This window comes from Trichechus manatus, unplaced genomic scaffold (assembly GCF_000243295.1).
Source record: "Trichechus manatus latirostris isolate Lorelei unplaced genomic scaffold, TriManLat1.0 scaffold00018, whole genome shotgun sequence".
NCBI classification, from domain to species: domain Eukaryota; kingdom Metazoa; phylum Chordata; class Mammalia; order Sirenia; family Trichechidae; genus Trichechus; species Trichechus manatus.
This window is the reverse complement of record NW_004443954.1, coordinates 7,296,678-7,317,792: the sequence shown is the minus strand read 5'-3', so window position 1 is coordinate 7,317,792 and position 21,115 is coordinate 7,296,678. Positions and strand designations below refer to the sequence as shown.

Sequence of the window (21,115 nt, the reverse complement as noted above, 5' to 3'; positions counted from 1 at the left end):
AAATGGGCAGGAGCAGCTCTGTAACGCACCGCTGCAACCATCAAATAAATGGCTAAAATTCATGTTCGGTGGTTCCACAAATATTTTGCCGTAACATTCCCATCACCCACCTCTCTCTTAAAGAAGCAAAAGACCTCTTTAAAATCTTATCTTGGCCAAATCCAGTGCAGAATATGTAAGGAGCAGGGAGCTCTTCTACACTATCATTACCAACAAGGGGGAAACGTCTAGTCTGACATCAGTGGCATAAGATGGTTTCTACTTTCTGAATTCTCATAGGCTAAGTTCCTTAATATAGCCAGTCACCGGGCTGCTTATATATCCAACGACGTCACCCGGTGCTAATATGGCCAGAAATAGCAAGACTAGGTTTTAATAAGGCCTCAGATGAGAAAACACTGCGGGAAGAAGCTGCACTCCGTGCATAATGGGAGCATTTTCCCTCCCCTACAAGCAGGGGGGTATTTAATATTCTGAAAGCCAGTTTTCACTGAAGGTGAGCGTTCTGGAAAGAAGTTGTCAAGCTAAGAACTACAAAGCAGTGCTTGTGTTTGAGTTTCATAACTTCTCCAGATTAAAATTCACTTATCTTTATTCTGAAAACCACTTCAAATTTATGATTAAAAAGAAAAAGCTCCCTAATTTACGAGGAAAACTTACTGAAATGGCAAAGACAGTCTGTATATATAAAAAGTATTTTGATACTTCCAGTTGTTAAAAAACGAACCAAAAAAAAAACCCTTTTAAATAAATAAATGAGAGGTCTTTCACATAGTTTAACAATGTATTTTTTTTGGCTAACATTTATTAAATACTTATTATGAGTTAGGTACTTTCACGTATTTTCTTGCTTAAAGCCCACATTTTGAGATATGTATCTATGTATCTGTCTATCTATTTAGCTATATGATTACTGTTCATATCATATGGGTTACTTAACCTCTCTGACCTGTTTCCATAGTAATTTGCCCAAGTTACATAGATAGCAAATGACAGGTCAGGATTCAAATTCAGGTGTAATGATACCTATCATTTACTAAGCATTTACTATCTGGGCAGACATTCTCTAAGTACTTTCTATGTATGGTCTCCTTTAGTTCTCATAACAATCTAATATAATCCCCATTTTACAGCTGAAGGAACTGAGTACAGAAGAGGTAAAGTAACTTAACTAAAGGCAGCCAGCTAGAAAGTATGAAAGCTAGTAAGTGGATCCAGACAATTCTTGTATTCTTAATCACTGTAATGAGAACACTAAGGTTCCCATACTTTAACTGAAGAGAGAAATTTATAAATTCATGTATATTACAGAAAGTAGTATATTTATTTTAACAAATACTGAACAGTACATAATTTGAAAGCACTTTTTTTTTTTGCTAAAAATGCAGTATTATCAATATAAAAAGCAAAACACTTTTTGTGTGTGAAAAAACATATATACTTTGGATTTGACATCAAAAGCATGAACAACAAAAGACAAAATAGACAAATCGCAGGTTATCAAAATTAAAAGCTTTTGTGCATCAAAAGACTTTATTAATAAAGCAAAGAGACAACCCACAGATGGGGAGAAAATTTTTGGGAACCAGCTGTCAGATAAGGGTTTAATTTCCAGAATATATAAAGGAGTCCTACAACTTAGCAACAAAAAGGCAAACAACTCAACCAAAAAATGGGCCAAGGACTTGAAAGGCATTTCACTGAAGAAGATACACAAATGCCCAACAAGCATGTGAAAAGATGCTCGGCGAAGTCACTGCTCATCAGGAAGGCGAAAATCAAAACCACAACGAGGTACCACTTTACTGCCACCAGGATGGCCGTGACCAGAAAAATGAAAGAACAACAAGTGTTTGTGAGAATACAGAGAAACTGGAATCCTCATCAACTGCTGATGGGATTGTAAAATGGTGCACCCGCTGTTTGGTGGTTCCTTAAAAAAGTTAAACACAGAATTGACATATGACCCAGTGATTCCACTCCCAGGTATGTACCCAAAGGACTGAAAGCAGGAATGCAAACAGAGGCTCGTACACCAGTGTTCACAGCAGCACTACTCACAAGAGCCAAAAGATGGAAACAACCCAAGTGTCCACCAACAAATGGACGGATAAACAAAATGTGGTGTATCCATACAATGGAATATTACTCAGTCACAAAAAGAAACGAAGTTCTGATACATACTATGACGTGGATGAAATAAGTCAGTCATAAAAGGACAAATACTGTACGATCTCACTTACGTGAAATACCTCGAACAGGCAAAGGAACAGAGACCAAGGTTTATTACAGGCAGTCCCCGGCTTACAAATGTCTGACTTATGGACAACTCAAACTTAAGAACGGACTGCCATAAAGCCTGTTATACTAAAGATTTGAGTTCAATGCAATGGTTCACAATAACGAATGCATGCACTACTCTGTGATGCTCATGAGCGTGGTTTGGGAGTGTTTCTTAAATGTTTTACATGCATAGAAAGGTAAAATCTATACTATATACTAAGACAAACATGTGAGTAACTGATGCTAAATAAGAACCATATGTACCTGTTCTGGCTTACCTAAAAATTCAACTTAAAGGCAGACTTAGGAACAGATCTCATTGGTAAGCCAGGGACTGCCTGTAGTGGTTACTAGGGGCTGGTGGGATAGCAGGCTGGGAGAGTCATTCCTTAGGAGGTACTGAGTTTCTGTTAAGAGAGATGGAAACAATTTTAAATGGACAGCGGTGATGGCTGCATACCATGATGAATGTAATTAATGTCAGTGCACTGTACGTGTAAAAAATGTTGAAATGGCAAATATTGTTATACATATATTTTTACCACAATAATAATTGAAAAAACTCAACAAACGTATTTTATGTAATCATTCATCCATCCATTCAACAAATAATTAATGTGCCTGGCACTGTTGCAGACCCTGGAGATAGGGCAGTGAAATAAATAAACAAAAGTCCCTGTCTTCCTGAAGGTCACATCCTAGTGCAGAAAGGAAATAGTCACAAAATAATAAAACCAGCTAGGAATTTTCTCTGGCACACCAAGAATGCCGAGTTTCATTCAAAACAGTAAAAGCCTTCTTTTCCTATATAATCAGAAGTGGTAATTGGTTAATTTAAAGAGTCAGTTATCAAGGGCAATTGGAGAAAAGACATACTATTTAATCATTTCAATTTTAAACATATAAATACACATTTTAGTCTCCACTGGAGTTTCATATTGTCTTTCTTGCTTCATATTGTCTTTCTTGCATAAAGCAAACCTATAATTAAGACACAATCTACTATTTGCAATTTTTCTTTCTTTAAAATACAGCTTGAACTTAAGACACTGATAAGAAAAAAAAATCTAGGTACAGAATATTTCCACACTTTTATTATTTTTTTACAGTGTTTTAGACATACGTTGCCCACACCTGTCTGGCAGCATTTTTTGTCCATTTGACCGAGTTTTTCTAAGCAGTCATCTTAGTTTTTAAAGAAACAACTGTGTCTTTCCAAACTCCTATTTAATCAGTTATGTAATATTTAATTAAATTATGTAATTACAATAACAAGCACAACTGGCATAAACCAGTTTGGAAACAAGAAGCTGGCTCTTGGGAGGCACACGATGTCACCACTGGTGGGGGACTGTGGGGTGCACTGGTGATGCCCGTCAACCTGGCAGCAATGTCAGCTGGTGATTTACACGGGGGAAGGTAGATCATTCGGTTATTCCAGCCTATCGGTTCAACAAAGGTTGGTTAAGAAAATCAGAATTTACACAAAAGCTAAACTGAGGACGGAGGTCACTCACTCATTCAACAAAAACTATGGAATACCTACTATGTGCCAAGCATAGTTACAGGGATTGGGGAATACAGCAGTGAACAAAAGAGACTAAGTCCCTTTGTCCACAGTGCTTATATTCTAGTGGGGAGGGAGGGAAGGGATAGTAAAACAAATAAGTATTTACTACATCAGACGGTGATAAGAGCTATTAAAAAAAAAAATAATAAGGTTAAGGTTAGTAAAGAACATAACGGAGGGAGGGGGGTAATACAGGTGGTCAAGGACGTCCTCTCTTTTAGAATTTCTTTATAACTATTAAAATAAAATTTATGAAAAGTTGTACATTGTAGTGGCTAAGAGCTTATCCTCTGGTGTCAATCGCAGGAACGCTACATATTGGTTACGTGACCTGGGGCAAGTTATTTACATCTTTGGGTCTTGGTTTCCTCATCTGTAAAACTAGAGAAATAATAATACATAACTTCACAGGGTTGTTGAGAGTATGAAATGTAAAGGGGTATCTGCCACATGGTAAGGGTTTAATAAATATTAAATATTGTTATTATTAATATGTGCAATTAATAGCATGTAAATTGTTTATGAAATAATCTAAATTAAAAAATTAAAACACTGGTGATAACAGCTGAAGAAGGAAAATTAATTTAGAGGAAAAAATTTGGCAGAAAATTCACCAAAATATAAGCAGTTGAAGTGTTTGGCTAGGTACTACGGGTGAGTCAGTTTTTAACATTTTCCAATTTTTCTCTCATTAACACATCAGACTTTTATATGAGAGAAGGAAAGGAAAGAAGGGAGGGAGCGGGGGAGCAGGAAAGGGAAGGAGGGAAGAGTGAATAAATCTGGCTGTGCTGCTGGAAAAAGAACAAGCAACAAGCAAACCAAACAGGGAATCTTTTAAATAACCAGCTGTCTGGAATGCAAATTATAACTTTACAAATTGTTTACATGCATATTTTCCAGAGGAATTATTGCATAAAATGAGGTAAACCTATGCTATACTAAGTGGCACAAAGACTTCCTAAAGTGAATGAAGTGAGAAATTTGAATCCATTTTTCCTGGTGAGTATTAGCAATGAAATTTAAAGCATAAATTATTTACTTTTGTAAATCAAAAATATTTCTACAACAACTTCAAAACTACTAAAACTATATTATAATAAACTTGTATTTCTCTAAATTTACCCTAACTTCTTCTATATGAAAAAGATGGGAACTTGTAGTCATTTTGGACTCGTTCCTTGATCCCAGTGTCCTTAACTTTATGAACTTTGGCGTGTTTTCTCTCCTACTGATGTGACTCTTTTAGAGCAAGAAAAATACCTCAATTACAAGAGCCTTCCGGCAAAGGTTACCAAAACTGCTCTTCCTTCTTTCTTCTCTTCTTCTTACTTACCCTTCAAGTTCGGCTCAAATGTCGTCCCCTATATGAAGGCTTCTAGGATTGCACTAGGAAGAATTACAGGTTGCCTTCTACTTGTTCCCTTGCTCATGATACATAAAATTAAAATAACACCTCCTTCTCCTCCATCCTGACTAGCTGCCTTTTCCCAAGACAGTGTCCAGCGCTGGCTCTCGACTCTCACTACCCTGAGGAGCCATCCTGTGGGCCCCCAGCAGACGACACTACTGCCCCACAGTCCAGTTCCTAGAGGTAAGAGATGGGGCTTGAGACACTCATTCTTTCTTTTCTCCTTCACCACTCCATCTAACTTGCAGTCTTTTTGGGATTTCTTTATCTCCAATCAAACAAGAAAACAAAGTAGTAGCAATACTTTTAAGAATGTCCCAGTAAAAAAGAGGAAGACTCAAATTAAGTGCTTGTGGTTAGAGAAGAAATAAAATACATAGCTATAGTCCTTTTTGGCAGTTTACATTATGTTTCTTTACTACAGTAAAGGTGTCCCTGACTGGTGTATTTGGCTGCTGAGAGGCTGGTGGTTCAAGTCCACCCAGAGGTGCCTTGGAAGAAAGTGCTGGCAAACTACTTCCCAAAAAATCAGCCACTGAAGACCCTATGGAGGGTAGTTCTACTCTGACACACATGGGGTCAGCCTGAGTCAGAAACAACTCAACAGCAACTGGTAATGGGACTAGAGTAAAACCTAGATGGGAAGTATTTTTCTGAAATAATCTTTTTATGTCCTTTCTCTGTTCTCTATCACTCGTCTACAGAAGTGACGAATGAGGAGGAAAAACCTGGTTTGGGAGGACCTCTGAGTCATTTTTTCACTATACAAATTCCTACAAACTTTCTTTTTGTCCGATTGTTACGATTATTCTAAAGAGTATTTACTATGAAGCAATGGTTGCCATTATAAATAAGAAAGGCAGCAACTAGATCTTATAAAAATAGGACAAATTAAGTATTTTTATTTGCAAATAGCACATACTTACAGGAATGATTTACAGAGAATCACTAGAATCTAGAAAGTTATTTAAAAGAATTCAGTTACTTGAAAAGAATATAAAAATTACCTAGGCCATGAAAATATGAGCCAAAACAATTCAACCATTTTTTTCTCTCTCAAACATTAGATTTTGCTAATCATAAGAACTAACCACACTGTAAGTTTTGAGACATTTCGATTTCAGCTTAAGTTTAAAACTGAGGACACACAAACATTGGTAAGCAGAAGTACAATCATATGCTGTTACTGCTATTGCACAACAGAGCCCAATTCTCTGACCAAGGTTCAGAGGCCAGGGCGCTCTCTAGCTCTGGCCGACTCTATGAAGAGCCCAGAGTCGCCCCGGTGAGCTGTAATGAGGGCTGTCTCCTCTTTATAGCCCCAGATGGAGGGTTATTGTGCTTTGCATACCTAAAAATATAACTGGACTCAAGAATGGTAGCTTCTAATTACCCCTTAGGTAGTTAATACGAATTTAAACCCAAACGAGCTTAAAGTGCTTTACAAATAATAATTTAATGGACTAAATAAAAGTGGTCTAGAATAGTCACTGAAAAGATTAAAACAAACTCCTCCTATCTTAGAATGTGTTGTTCCCTACCTTTTTTTAAAATTAGTATCAGAACCTGTTTACACTGAGAGAATAAAAGACTGTTTTGCAAAACCTACACCTATGGATAAAGATCTATAAGGCTGGTGCCCCTTATTTAGCCACAAGTGCCGGGTAACAAGCATGCAACGAAACCTTAAAGAGACGAAGATAATTGCTTGACGCCTCAGAGACAGCTAACTATACTGTATTCCTTTTGTCTGGTACAGAAACCAAAGGGTAATTCATTAAGCTGTTTTCGAACCCTGGCTCCGCTGGGCGAGAATGATGTGAAGAAAGCTAAGCTAGCGCTCAGAGACACCACCACACATTATGCATGTGTTCACAAGCGCAGACATACGATTTCTTTAGTATGGTGTTTTCTTTTCATTTTACCTTTTTGTTTTGGAGGGGGGGGGTCTAATCATTGTAACATATTCTTTTTTTTTTTTCATTTTAAAGAGCAGTGACTATCACTTAGGGCAAAAACACATTTGGGCCCCGGAAAATTAAGTTTTCTGTAAGGCAAAGTTTCTAACTAATATGTCTCTTTTTGGTATTAAAAATATAACCTAAATCACAGGCTTTTAATTTAAAAGTCTATTTGCATTTATTTCCTTCTGATGTTTAATTGAACTATGCTGATAATTACTGAGTAGCTACTAAGGGCCAATCATGATGCTCTATACACACTGCAATACAATAAGTAAGAAACAGAACTGGGTATCAAGAAATGAAAGACTTAGTTGAGAGAAATAAGTATGGAATTAACTAAAATGGAGGACAATATATATGAAAAAAACAAAGTGCTAATAACGGAAAGATTTACTTCTGATTGTGGGGAGATTCAGCAGAGGTTTCATGAAGACCTGAGCTGGGCTTTGAAGAACGGGTAGAATTTTCCAAAGTGAAATGGGTGGTGGAGGGGATATGTGAGATACCCTCAGGGCACCAGGACCAGGGTATAGAAGTGCCCAGCTAGCCTACCGCTGCTGAAATGAGACTGGAAGGCTATTACCGCCATAGGACTTAAGAACCTGGGCATCTGGATCCTTCCCTCCTGGCCCAGTCTCCCCCCCACCCCCCACCCAGGTTGCTGTCAGACCTTGGTTATGGTACTGGCTACACCCTAAGCCAGCACAATCCTGGACCGTGGTTCACAAAGTGTCACCTGGGAACTTGTCAGAAATGTACACTCTCTGGCCCCACCAGACCCGCTGAATCAGAAACTCTGAAGGTGGACCGCACTCTGTTTAAGAAGCCCTCCCTGTGATTTCCATTGCCTGAAACTTTAGTGAGTAATTTTCTTGCCCCATCAGTGACCAGAAATCTAATTCATAGTAACTGTTTTTCTCTCCAATGGAGGAGCAAATGGAGAGGTGAGATAAAATACATTTCAACCATTCAATTCATTCATTCACCAGGTATTTATTAAGTACTCACTTGGTAGAGTTGCAGCCCCTAGGTCGTACAAACAGTTAATGTGCTGAGCTGCTAACCGAAAGGTTGATGGTTCGAGTCCACCCGGAGGAGCTTCAGAAGAAAGGCCTGCCTATCTACTTAAAAAAATCAGCCACTGAAAACCCTATGAGACACAGTTCTACTGTGGCACATGAGCTGGAGATAACTTGGCAGCAACTGGTTTTATTTTCTATTTTTTGTCTGGTCAGAACACAGCAAACTTTAAATGCTAGGGTGAGTAATAATTGTTGTTAGTTGCTGTCAAGTTCCATAATCCGAAGTTTCTGTTAATTTAATAAACTATGGACACAATGAAAAGTTTTAAACAGTAGGTGGTAAAATCACAGTTCCACCAGAAAAGATTAGCATGGTAGTGGTATATATGACATTTCAGGCAGAACAGGGAGGAGAGGCTGAAGACTAGCTAATAGGATACTGCAAAAGGCCACATATTGTATGAGTCCATTTATACACGAAACATCCAGAACAGGCAAATCCGCAGAGACAGAAGATAGAGCAGCGGGCAGCAGGGGAGTGTTTGTTAAGGGGCACAGGGTTTCCTTTTGGGGTGATGAAAAGGTTCTGATATCAGACAGTGGTGATGATTGCCCAACTTGTGAGCAGACTAAAAACCACTGAACTATACACTTTAAAAGGGTGAATTTTATACTACGACAATTTTATCTCAATAAAACTGCTATTTAAAAACAACAAGCAAACAAGAAGAACAGCAAAAGAGCTGTTAAGTCTTATGTTGAACACCTGGCAAAACTGTGGAAGAGATAAACGGACGGTTTGCAAGTATTCAGAAAACACACTGGTGATTATTACAAGCAAGCATGACTTCTCTAGAAACATTCATCCTAAATGGGCTTTCCTTATTATTTCTGCTCAAGAGATTAGAGTGAAATTTTAATTTTTGTTATAAAACTAATACCTGCACATAGTAAACAAACTGGAAAACACAAATGCTAAAGAATAAAATACAAAAAGCACATATTCCTACCACTCAGAGAATAAACATTAACTTCTTAAAAAATGTCACCCCGGAATTTAACGATGCATTGTATGTGTGTGTACAATGAAGGTCACACTCTATAGATGATTTTAAAGCTACTCTTTTTTGGTAGTCTGTTTTATAACTTACTGTTATCCACTGAGAATTTTCCATGGCATTAAAAATGTTATTATACATGTAATTTCTATGATAGTCATTCTATGAATATACCATAATATATTTAATAAATTTTCTACAATTAAATCATTTAGTCTGTTTCCAATTTTACTACTATCAATAACACTGTAAGGAATAACTCTGCATATAAACCTTGATCCACATTTCTGATTAATTACTTACAAAAGAGTCTTAGAAAGATATGATGTGACCATTTTTGAGGTATATTGTCAAACTGTTTTCCAAAAAGGCTGCATTAATTTACAATCACACCAGCAGGGTATGTGAATTCTCATCCGACTACAATTCACAACAGTATTAGGTATTACGGTATTTTTTGAAATCTTTGCTAATTTGAAGCTCAAAAGGGTATGACATTGTTGTATAATTTAAACTGATTAATTATAATTGAGTATTTTAGGAATATTTGTGGTATTTCATTTTCATTTTGGTAGCTAGAAGAATATTACTATTGTGGAGATGACAGCAAAATGTCGGTACCAGTACCGTTGGTAGTTCCTGATCTCACCTCCTGATGAATCACGCAAGGTATTTTCACAAATGTGGGCTCTCTGGCTCCATCCAGACAATCTCAACCAGACTCCCTTATGGAAGAACCCAGAAATCTGTATTTACAACACACAGCCCAGGTGATCAGTTGAAGGCCTGCCTAGCACTGATTGGAAAAGAAAGCAGCGTTTGGAACTACTGGGCTGGATGGCATGGAAGAATTAGAGTCAAGGCTGTTGGAAAAACCATTCTTTGTGTTAATTAATGGATTATTATAAACTAAAGAGAAATTCTACAGTCACATTTACTTTATCATCAGTGACTTTAACAAATGCACTGCTTATCGTACAGGTAGATGACACGAACCACAGCGACTATGTTTGGGGACAAGATGAATTTTTTTTTTTTTTAAATCTTAGTAGTAGTCTAGAAAAATGGTTCCAAACCAGAATGGTGACATTTTCAGTGGAAATCTTTGTATTATTAAGAACATGTGAATACATACAAAGACACGATTAAAAAATGAAAAGCCCTCAAAATCCTTCCACTCTAGGGTAACCAGTATTGGCGCTTTTAGCGCAGATGAAACTTCTCCCACGTTTGGACGCCACCGTACTTTTATGCTCCTTCTGTCCCGGGCTTCTTTCCCTGCTGCTGCTGCTGCTGTTGCGTGCGGTGGAGTCCATTCCAACTCACAGCAACCCTGTGTGACAGAGCAGAACTACCCCACAGGGTTTCCTAGGCTGTAATCTCTAGGGGAGCAAATCGCCAGGTCGTTTCTCACGCAGAGCCACTGATGAGTTCCAACCACCAATCTTTGGGTTTGCAGCTGAAAGCTTAACCACTGTGCCACCAGGGCTCCTTCGCCTCTCCCCTAACCCAGCCTATAACAATTCAGCTCCATCCTACATCTCTCCCTTGCACCTTCTGAAGCCCTTACTCTGTAGTCAACAAACTGCCCTACATCCTTAACCCAATAACAGAATATTAATCCTTCCTCGCTCATTGTTAACCATCAACTGTTAACCTGGCTCATTCCTGACCATCATTGTTGCCTCATTACACACATTCCAGGGATGGGAGGTAGAGTCATACACTCCTCATGCCTCAAAGCAGCTTCTAGGTTATCATTCCACTGAGCAGTGGTCTTGTGTAAAAATCTCTGCTCCTTTGAAACTCAGGCCATAGAACATCCTCTCTCTACTCACTTGTCTGAAATTTACCAATCTGTCACTTATTCCCCTACATTTATTATAGACTTTAGCATCTGATCAGTTCTTCCTCTCTATCCCAAATATGTTCATCAACCTGAGTGATTTAAAAGTCTATATAGATGAGCTATCCTAATACCTATCCTCACAGGTCCTTGTCCATTTCAACCCCAACAAATTTCACCTCCACTTCACTTCAGCCACTGCCTCTTATGATTGGACCCTGAACCTTGTTATCTCTCAGAATTAACTGTTGTCTGAACTCTGAAAACACCTGAATGTCTTTTTGCCCACAACCTTCTAACATATGAGCTTTCTAACGTCCTCCCTGCACAATAACTGTTCTTCAATGTATAAGGAACTCTAGTCCTTTGACCCATTTTCTCACCTCCTTTCCTTCCCTATCTAGCATCCATCTCCCTTCCCAGCACCCTGGTTCCCTTTCCCACCTCTCCTCTCCCAAAATTCTTTCTGCACAACTCCATCCCAAGATCAGTGCAACAATCCACATTCTCCATTCCTGTAAGTAGGGAGCTGGGCACTGATTTGGGGGGTAGGGGTGGGGATCACAGAGCTACGCAGGAATGTCCCAGACGTTTCAAGGTCTCTAAAGTCGTCTAGGGTACAGTCCTGCCTGCCAATCCTTTTCCTTGTTCTCAGGTCAGCTCCTTCTATTTACTTAGATTATTTCTAGCTTCTACCACTCTCTTCAAGTAAAATAAACGTACTATCAGTAAATGGTCTTGCCTCTTACCTCAGAGAAAATTCAAGACATGTGATTTGATTTTACTCAACTTCCCTCCTCCTACTTACAAACAAACCCACCTCTGTCTTCACCATCACTCCCAGCATCTCAGGATGCACGATCCCCCCTCCTGTAAACACTAACTGCTCCCCTCTACCCCGACCCACCCCTTCACCTAGTCCCCTCCTCACCCTCACTGAGACCTTGCTCCTACGATAATAGCTTCTCTTTTGCAACTTTTCAGCCTCTCTCTACTTTAATCTAAAAGCATACTCAAGTCATTTCCATCTTAAAAAAAATGTCCTTTGAATCTGAATGGTTCTCTAGCTACTATCCAATCACACAGCTTTCCTTCACATCCAGACCTGTCCAAAGAAGTGAGGGCTGATCCAAAACACCTGCAGGTATACGTTTTAGAATCCACATACATACATACATACATACATATATATTTTAATTTTAGAAAGATAACACTTGGCATATACTACATTTCATAACATCTCCAGAGGGTCCTGGGGAAGTATTCAGTAATCAGATTAATACTTCTGTAGTAAAACGTATGAATATTTACACCAAGTGTGACACAAAGATCACATCCATTCAGGTCAGGTTTTACTGCTAAGTAAGTTACAAAAACCTTTCCATTTTCAGAATGTATTGAATTTTGTGATTCAAATAAGGAAACACAAACCCACTGCCGTCGAGTCGATTCCGACTCATCGTGACCGTACAGGACAGAGCAGAACCGCACCACAGGGTTTCCGAGGAGCGGCTGGTGGATTCTGTCAATCTTTCGGTTAGCAGCCTGAGCTCTTAACCACTGCGCCACCAGGGTTCCAAGGAAATACAGATCTGTTCTATTCCTATTCCCTTTCCCTCACTCCTCAATCCAAAACAATTATATTTTTTCCACCATCACTCCATTAAATCTGCCCTCACTAGTCTCCCATGACACTCACAAGCCAAACCAACATGTTAGCCTTGTTACTGAACCTTTCCACTGCGTCTGTCATGGGTGCTCACCTACCCCAAGTGATTCCTCCTTGAATCTGTCTATTCTGTGGCTTCCTTACATAGCAGTCCATGGGTTCTCTGCTTAATCTAATTATTCTTTTCTCATCTTTTATGGGATCTTCTTCCTCATTAGAGTTAGAGGGCCTCCATTTTGGCCTATCCTCTCCACAGTTGCTTCTTCTGCTTTTTTTTAAAAAACCAAGTTTACAAACAAATAATTCACATGACACAAAACTGACCCTTTTAAAGTATGCAGTTAAGTGATTTTTAGTCTATTCACAGAGTTGTGCAACCATCACCGATATCTAATTTCAGAACATTTTCATCACCCCCAAAGGAAGACCTATACCAATTAAGCAGTCACATGCTGCTCTCTCAAGCCCCTGGAAACCATGAATTTACTTTCTGACTCTAAGGATTTGCCTATTCTGAGTATCTCAAATATGAATCATATAATACCTGGCTTTTTGTGTCTGGCTTCTTTCACTTAGCAAAATGTTCTCATGGTTCATCCATGCTATATTATAATACATATCAGTAGTTCATTACTTTCTTATGGCTGAATAATATTCCACTCTATGAATAAACTACGTTTTATCTATTCATCCACTGATGTACATCTGGGTTGTTTCCACTTTTCAGCTATTGTGAATAATGCTGCTATGAACATTTGTGTATAAGTTTTTGTGTGGATATATGTTTTCAATTCTCTTGGCTATACACCTACGAGTGGAATTACTGAGTCATATGATAACTCTATGTTTTACTTTTTGGAAGAACTGTCAAACTGTTTTCCAAAGTAGCTCACCATTTTATATTCCCATCAGCAAGGGACAAGAGTTCCAATTTCTCCACATCCTCACCAACTCTTATTTTCCTTTTTTAAAAAATTACAGCCATACTAGTGTGTATGAAGTGGTAGTTGTATATCTCTAATGACTAAGGATGCTTACTTAGCATCTTTTCTTGTGCTTATTTGGCCATTGAGTATATTCTTTGGAGAAATGTCTACTCAAACCCTTTGCCCAATTTTTAATTGGGTTCTCCAGTGATTCTCTCTCTCTCTTTTTTTTTATTGTGCTTAGGTGAAAGTTTACAGCTCAAGTTAATTTCTCATACAAAAATTTACACACACATTGTTATGTGACACTAGTTGCGATCCCTATAATGTGACAGCACACTCCCCCTTTCCACCCTGGGTTTCCCGTGTCCACCCAACCAGCTCCTATCCCTTTCTGCCTTCTCATCCTGCCTCTGGACAGGAGCCACCCATTTGGTCTCATATATCTGCTTGAACTAAGAAGCACACTCTTCACGAGTATTATTTTATATTTTATAGTCTAGTCTAATCTTTGTCTCAAAGAGTAGCTTTGGGAAAGGTTTTAGTTCTGGGTTAACAGAGCGTCCGAGGGCCATGGCTTCAAGGGTTCCTCTAGTCTCAGACCATTAAGTCTGGTCTCTTTAAAGAGAATTTGAGTTCTGCACCCAACTCTTCTCCTGCTCCGTTAGGGACTCTCTGTTGTGTTCCCTGTCAGGGTGGTCATTGGTGGTAGCCGGGCACCATGTAGTTCTTCTGCTCTCAGGCTGATGAACTATTTGGTTTATGTGGCCCTTTCTGTCTCTCAGGCTAATACTTTCTGTCTTTGGTGTTCTTCATTCTCCTTTACTCCAGGCGGCTGGGACCAATTGATGCATCTTAGATGGCCGCTTCCAAGCTTTTAAGACCCCAGATGCCACTCACCAAAGTAGGATGCAGAACATTTTCTTAATAAACTTTGTTATGCCAATTGACATAGATGTCCCCCGACACCATGGTCCCCAGACCCCAGCCCCTGCTACTCTGTCCCTCGAAGTGTTCGGTCATGTTCAGGAAACTTCTTAGATTTTGGTTTAGTCTAGTTGTGTTGCCTTCCCCTGTATTGTGTGTTGTCCTTCTCTTCACCTAAGATGATTTTTGTGATTCTCTTTTTAAACTGTGATAAAACATATAAAATTTTCCAATGTAACTATCTTTAAGTATAGAATTCAGCATTGATTATACTTACAATATTATACAACTATTACCTCTACAGCAATTCTTAACACCACTTTTCACGGTTATGACTCTCTTTGAGAATTTGATCAACGCCAAAATGTTTATGCACACACATACAAAATACTGCATACAATTCTCATAAGAAGTCACTAACCTACAAAGAACATTTATACTAAGCACCAGTGTTGTATACCAAAGGTCCTCAACCACTGCTGCACATTTAAAAATCACCTAGGGGGCTTTTAAAAAAATACAACAGCTAACCAGGGCACCAGTCCAAACCCATTTAATCAGAGTTTCTAAAGGTGGGGTATTAGCATCACTATTTTTCTTAATAGCCCTCCAATAATTCTAATGTTCAATTAGGATTAAGAAATGCTGATTTATACTCTCCCTGGGTGGTATCACCTATTTCCATGGTTTTCCAAATATTTCTTTCTAGCCTTCATCTTCCAAAGCTTCCGACTAAAAAATCTAGCTGCCTGCAGGGTGTCCACTGACAAAACTGAGCTCACCCATTCCTTCTTCCCACCACAAGGCTGCCTGACCTTCAAAACTATCCATCCACTAAACATATTTATTCTTTACATTCTCCCCAACAAATCATTAACAAGTGACTTTGCCTCTTAAATATTTTCATCACTATGCTAATGACTATTGCTTCCAGATCAGTTACGCATCATCTCTCACTGGATTATATCAACACCAGTCCTTCTTGTTGTTGTTTTTAAGTGTTGTTGACTTGGTTCTGACTCAGAGTGACCCTATATACAACAGAACAAAACACTGTCCGGTCCTGCGCCATCCTCATGATCGTCGTTATGCTTGAGCCCGTTGTTATAGCCACTGTGTCAATCCATCTCATTGAGGTTGTCTTCTGTTTTGCTTACCCTCTACTTTACCAAGCATGATGTCCTTCTCCAGGGACTGGTCCCTCCTTATAACCTGTCAAAGTACGTGAGATGAAGTCTCACCATCCTTGCTTCTAAGGGGCATTCTGACTGTACTTCTTCCAATAGACATTTGTTCGTTCTTCTGGCAGTCTATGGTATATTCATAAAAATATGGCAATATTTTTCACCAACACCATAATTCACAGGCATCAATTCTTCTTTAGTCTTCCTTATTCACTGTCCAGCTTTCACATGCATAGAAGGCTATTGAAAATACTATGGCTTGGATAAGGTGCACCATAGTCCTCAAAGTGGCATCTCTGCCCTATGTAATATCTCGTTTGATTTCTTTTTTTCTTTAATTAAAATTTTTTTTTTTTTTTATTGTACTTTAGGTGAAGGTTTACAGAACAAATAGTTTCTCATTAAACAGTCAGTACACATACCATTTTATGACACTGATTAACAACCCCATGACATGTCAACACTCTCCCTTCTTGACCTTGGAGGATCTTTTTTTTTTTTGGTGAAAATATACATAGCCAAAGATATACCATTCCAAAACTTTCTACATATACAATTCAGTGACATCGATTATGTTCTTCCAGTTATGGTGCTATTCTCACTATCCTTTTCCAAATTATTCCATCATCACTGTCTTCAATTCACCGTCCCCTAAGCTTCCCATCAAATCTTTTGAGTTGCTGTTGTCAATTTTGATCTCACATAGATAATTCTTTTTTTTTGTAGTTGTACTTCAGATGAAGGTTTACAGAACAAAACAGTTTCTCATTAAACAGTTAGTATACATGTTGCCCTATGACAATGGTTAGCAACCCCACTACATGGCAACATTGTCCTCACTCAACGTTGGGTTCCCTATCACCAGCTTTCGCGTCCCCTTCTGCCTTCTAGTCCTTGCCCCTGGACTTCTGTGCCTCATTAGTCTCGTTTTGTTTTATGGTGCTTTCCAACCCCCGGCAGAACAGTGAACCTCGAGAGTGACTTCACCACTGAGCTAGAAGGGTGTCTGGGGGCCATACTCTCGGGGTTTCTCCAGTCTCTGTCAGGCCAATAAATCTGATCTTTTTTTTGTGTTAGAATTTTGTTCTACATCCTTCTCCAGCTCTGTCCAGAACCCTCTGTTGTGATCCTGGTTAGAGCAGTCAGTGGTGGTAGCCGGGCACCATCTAGCTGTACTGGACTCAGTCTGGTGGAGGCCTTGGTAGCTGTAGTTTGTTAGTCCTTTGGATTAATCTTTTCCTTGTATCCTGTTCTCTTCATTCCCTTGCCCCTGAAGCGATTAGACCAGTGGAGTACCTTAGATGGCTGCTCACAGGCTTTTAAGACCCCAGATGCTACTCACCAAGGTAGAATGCAGAACATTGTCTTTATAAACTGTGTTAGGCCAGTTGAGCTAGATGTTTTCCAAGACCATGGTCCCCACAGCCCTCCGCCCAGCAATTCAGTCCCCCAGGGAGTTTGGATGTGTCTGTGGAGCTTCCATGACCTTTCCTTGTACAAGCTGTGCTGGCTTCCCCAGGACTGTGTACTGTCTTACCGTTCAGCAAAGTTACCACTTATCTACCGTCCCCCATCCCTTGGAACCAACAAAGATTGTTACTTTTTGTGTGTGAACTTTTTCACGAGTTTTTACAATAGAGGTCTCACACAATATTTGTTCTTTTGTGACTGATTTATTTCACTCAGCATAATGTCCTCTAGTTTCATTCATGTTATGAGATGCTTCAGATTCACCATTGTTCTTTATCATTGCATAATACTCCATTGTGTGTACATACCACAGTTTATCTATTCATCTGTTGATGGGCATCTAGGTTGTTTCCATCGTTTTGCTATTGTGAACAATGCTGCCATGAACAACGCTGCCGTGTGACGGCTCTTATTTCTCTAGAATATATTCCTAGGAGTGGGATTGCTGGATCGTATGGTATGTCTATTTCTAGCTTTCTAAGGAAGCACCATATCATTTTCCAAAATGGTTACATCATTATGCATTCCCACCAGCAGTGCATACGAATTCCGATCTCCCCGCAGCCTCTCCAACATTTGTTATTTCCAGTGTTTTTGATTCGTGCCAGTAATGCCAGGGTGAGATGGAATCTCACTGTGGTTTTAATTTGCATTTCTCTAATGGCTAGTGATCATGAGCATTTCCTCATGTATCTGTTGGCTGCTTGAATGTCTTCTTTGGTGAAGTGTCTGTTCATTGTCTTTGCCCATTTTTAAACTGGATTATTTGTCTTTTTGTTGTACAGGTGTTGGACTTTCTTATAGATTACAGACATTAGACCTTTGTCTGACATGTAATGTCCAATAATTTTTTCCCAGTCTGTAGGTTCTCTTTTTACTCTTTGGTGAAGTCTTTTGAAGAGCGTAAGTGTTTGATTTTTAGAAGATCCCAGTTATCTAGCTTATCTTCTGGAGTTTGTGTGTTGTTGCTTATGGTTTGTATCCTGTTAATGCCATGTATTAGGGCCTCTAGCATTGGTTCTATTTTTTCTTCTATGAACTTTATAGTTTTGGCTTATATTTAGGTCTTTGATCCATTTTGAATTAGTTTTTGTATATGGTGTGAGGTATGGGTCCTGCTTCATTTTTTTGCAGATGGACATCCAGTTTTGCTAGCACCCTTTGTTAAAAAGACTGTCTTTTCCCCATTTGATGGACTTTGGGCCCTTGTTGAAGATCAGGTGAGCGTAGGTGGATGGATTTACATCTGGGTTCTCAATTCTGTTCCATTGGTCAAGGTATCTGTCATTGTACCAGTACCAGGCTGTTTTGACTACCGTAGCTGTATAGTAGGTTCTGAGGTCAGGTAGGGTGAGTTCTCCTACTTTACTCTTCTTCTTAAATAGCACTTTACTTATTCGGGGCTTCTTCCCTTTCCATAGAAAGTTAATGATTAGTTTTTCCATCTCTTTAAAGAATGCTGCTGGTATTTGGATCAGGATTGCATTGTACTTGTAAGTTGCTTTGGGTAGAACTGTCATTTTCATTCTGTTGAGCCTACCTATCCATGAGCATGGTATGTTCTTCCATTTATGTAGATCCCTTTGGGTTTCTTGCAGTAGTGTTTTGTAGTTTTCTTTGCATAGGTCTTTTACATCCCTGGTTAGATTTATTCCTAAGTATTTTACTTTTTTAGGGGCTATTATAAATGGTATCATTTTCGTGATTTCCTTTTCATCGTTCTCTTTATTTGTTTGATTTCTTGACTGCTGCTTCCATGGGCATTGATTGTGGATCCAAGTAAAATGAAATCCTTGACAATTTCAATCTTTTCTCTGATTATCATGATGTTGCTTATTAGTCCAGTTGTGAGGATTTTTGTTTTCTTTATGATGAGGGGTAATCCATACTGAAGGCTGTAGTCTTTTGAACTTCATCAGTAAGTGCTTCAAGTCTTCTTCACTTTCAGCAAGCAAGGTTGTGTCATCTACATATCACAGGTTGTTAAATGAGTCTTCTTCCAATCCTGATGCTGCGCTCTTTCTCATACATTCTGGCTTCTTGGATTATTTGCTCAGCATACAGACTGGATAAGTATGGTGAAAGGATACAATCCTGACACATACCTCTTCTGATTTTAAACCATGTAGTATCACTTTGTTCTGTTTAATGACTGCCTCTTGGTCTATGTACATGGTTTTCGTGAGCATAATTAAGTGTTCTGGAATTCCCATTCTTTGCAATGTTTCCCATAATTTATTATGATCCACACAGCTGAAGGCCTTTGTATGGCCAATAAAACACAGGTAAACATCTTTCTGGTATTCTCTGCTTTTGCCAAGGTCCATGTGACATCAGCAATGATATCATTCATGCCATGTCCTCTTAGGAATCCGGCTTGAATTTCTGGCAGTTCCCTATTGATGTCTTCTGTAATTGCTTTTGAATGATCTTTGGCAAAATTTTACTTGCATGTGGTATTAATGATATCGTTCAATAATTTTTGCATTCTGTTGGATTACCTTTCTTTGGAATAGACACATATATGGATCTCTTCTAGTCAGTTGGCAAGGTAGCTGTCTTCAAAATTTTTTTGCATAAATGAGTGACTGCTTCCAGAGTTGCATCCGTTTGTTGAAACATCTCAACTGGTATTCCGTCAACTCCTGGAGCCTTGTTTTTCACCAATGTCTTCAGTGCAGACTGGACTTCCTCCTTCAATACCATCAGTTTTTGATCATACGCTATCTCATGATATGGTTGAACGTCGACCAACTCTTTTTGGTACAGTGACTCTGTGTATTCCTTTCATCTTCTTTTGATGCTTCTTGCATCATTCACTATTTTGCTCATAGAATCCTTCAGTATTGCAACTCGAGACTTGAATTTTTTCTTCAGTTCCTTCAGCTTCAGATATGCCAAGTATGTTAGTCACTTTTGGTTTTCTAGTTCCAGGTCTTTGGCCAATTCATTATAATACTTTCCTTTGTGTTCTTGAGCTGCCCTTTGAAATCTTCTGCTCAGCTTTTACTTCCTCATTTCTTCCATTTGCTTTAGCTACTCTACATTTAAGAGCAAGTTTCAGAGTCTCTACCAGTTTCAGTGCCTTCCAACCTGAGGGGCTCATCTTCTAGCATATATCAGACAATGTTCTGCCGTTATTCATATGGTTTTCACTGGCCAGTTTTTTTAGAAGTAGATCACCAGGTCCTTCTTCCTAGTCTGTCTTAGTCTGGAAGCTCTGCTGAAACCTGTCAACCACAGGCGACCCTACTGGTATTTGAAATACCGGTGGCAAAGCTTCCACCATTACAGCTATACACAAGCCACTACAGTACAACAAACTGACAGACATGTGGTAGCCCTGTCTTCTTACTTCCAGATAATTCCTCTGCTTACAATTCTTTAGTGGACCACACTCCCTCCAAAAGGAAGTCTACACTCCCTCAAATGTCAAATAAGGTGCTTATAATCTAGCCTTTGCCATTCTCCATGCTCATTTCCTACTCTTTTTTGTTTGCCCTGCTAATGCAAACAGCACAGGATTCCTTACCTGTTGCTGTTGTTGGCTGTTGTCGAGTCATGGCAACCCCATACACAGTGGAATGAAATGCTGCCCGGCCCTGTGCCAGCCCCATGATCAGATGGGGATTGAACCAATAGCGCAGGACTGGACTGTTGTGATCCATGTGGTTTTCACTGGATGATTTTTGGATCCACCTACTGAATACTATTTCTCACCTCAGTTCTTTTGCTTGTTCTATACTGAATTAGCCATATATCCTCCCCTTTTTGCCTAACTCCTC

General features: G+C 39.1%; 1 protein-coding gene across 10 annotated transcripts in view; it reads right to left on the bottom strand.

Annotated features, from left to right (window-relative positions):
- Nucleotides 1-21,115, bottom strand: part of NCOA2 (nuclear receptor coactivator 2) — a 304,968-nt gene that overhangs the window by 104,800 nt on the left and 179,053 nt on the right. Inside the window, exon 1 of one of the 10 annotated variants that reach the window (XM_023727753.1) lies at nucleotides 2,562-3,920. The exons of the other annotated variants lie outside the window; for them this stretch is intronic. The gene's annotated coding sequence lies outside the window, so the exon portion shown is untranslated. Of the gene's footprint in view, nucleotides 1-2,561; nucleotides 3,921-21,115 lie in introns of those variants that run through there. 10 annotated transcript variants of the gene reach the window in all.